The sequence below is a fragment of the Caretta caretta genome, chromosome 1 (genome assembly GCF_965140235.1).
Source record: "Caretta caretta isolate rCarCar2 chromosome 1, rCarCar1.hap1, whole genome shotgun sequence".
Lineage (NCBI taxonomy): Eukaryota > Metazoa > Chordata > Testudines > Cheloniidae > Caretta > Caretta caretta.
In genome coordinates this window covers 281,228,047-281,229,626 of record NC_134206.1, presented here as the reverse complement: position 1 = coordinate 281,229,626, position 1,580 = coordinate 281,228,047, and the positions used below count along the sequence as shown (strand labels likewise).

General features: G+C 41.3%; 1 pseudogene; it reads left to right on the top strand.

Moving 5' to 3' along the window:
• The first annotated feature begins 710 nt into the window (after positions 1-710).
• On the top strand, positions 711-1,200 carry LOC142070790 (small ribosomal subunit protein uS19 pseudogene; annotated as a pseudogene).
• The last annotated feature ends 380 nt before the right edge of the window (positions 1,201-1,580 follow it).

Below are 1,580 nucleotides of genomic sequence, written 5' to 3'. Positions count from 1 at the left end.
AGAAATTATTATTTTTTTAATGCTAGAGTAAATGTTATCTAACATAAGCAGGTGAGCTCTACTGATTTCAAAGGGGACGGATGGTTTATGGTTAGAGAAGGAAAAGAGATGATACCTTTTTTGACACGCACAAGAACCAATCCAGCTCCACTGAAGTTGATAGAAAAACTCCTATGGATTTCAGTGGGAGTGGGGCTGTGTCCATAGGTTGGAAGTGGTAGCTGTCATTCATGGTTTTCTCTATGTGGTGCCAGCAGGAATGCATATTCGGAAGGTCCTATTACTGTAGCACATTTCCTCTTTATATATAATACAGGCACATTCAGCTTGGATTTGATGTTAGAAGTCAAAGTTGCAACCTTTTCATTTTAGTTCATCATAAATGTTCATACTTCCCCACCTCCCTTTATATATTTCCATGATGTCCATCATACCAACATACTGCCATAGCCTACAGGTCTGAAATCAAACTGAGTTTCAATCTTAAGCATAATTAAAAATATAAAATCATACAAGACCCTAATATGGGATCAATCATCACAGATTCTTCCCGTTACTAAACCCCAGTAAGAAACTCCTACTACTGGATAGTTACATCTGATGTAACTATCCATCTAAAAACTCCTGAGAAAACCAGCATAGTAACAGTATATTGGCCAAGTCTTCCAATCTGAAAAACAAACCACCACCACCAAAGTGATTCTATTAAGATGGCGGAAGTCAAACAGAAGAAGAAACAGACCTTTAGGAAATTCACCTACAGAGGTGTTGATCTGGATCAGCTCCTCGATATGTCTTACGAGCAGCTGATGCAGCTGTACAGTGCTCGCCAGTGCAGGCGTCTGAACCGTATCCTGTGTCGTAAGCAGAATTCCCTCCTGAAGCGCCTTTGCAAGGCCACGATGGAGGCCCCCCCCCATGGAGAAGCCAGAGGTAGTCAAAACTCACCTGCACGACATGATCATCCTCCCCAAGATGGTGGGCAGCCTGGTTGGTGTATACAACGGCAAAACCTTCAACCAGGTGGAAATCAAGCCTGAGATGATTAGCCACTACCTGGGCAAGTTTTCCATCACTTACAAGCCAGTGAAGCACAGCGGACCTGGTATCAGTGCCACCCACTCATCTAGGTTCATTCCTCTGAAGTAAATGATGCTTCGGGAAAATGTTTTCTATATGTAAATAAAGAAAATGCTCCTGCCCACAGAAAAAACACAAATGATCTGCTTTCTCTTATTCCTCTGCTAAACAATTTGAACAATCTCAAGTCTTTCTGTAGGTATAAGAAGAATCAAGGAAGTCACAAAAGTTTTACACACAGAGAAATTTACCACAACAAGAAGACTTTCCTTTGTAATCTTTGCCGCAAACTTCTCTCATCCATTTCTAGAGACTCCATAAAACCTGATAATGGCTCAATGGCTGAGTTGGAAAGTTAGAGCAAGAGTACAGTTACTGAAGCTGTCAAAGATCGAATAGCTTCATAAAGTCAGACCCAATAAGAACTCTGAGGATGTCAGTCCAATCCCCTGTTAATTAATTTTTCAGGGCTTGAGGGGCAGAAGGACCCATGGAAATTT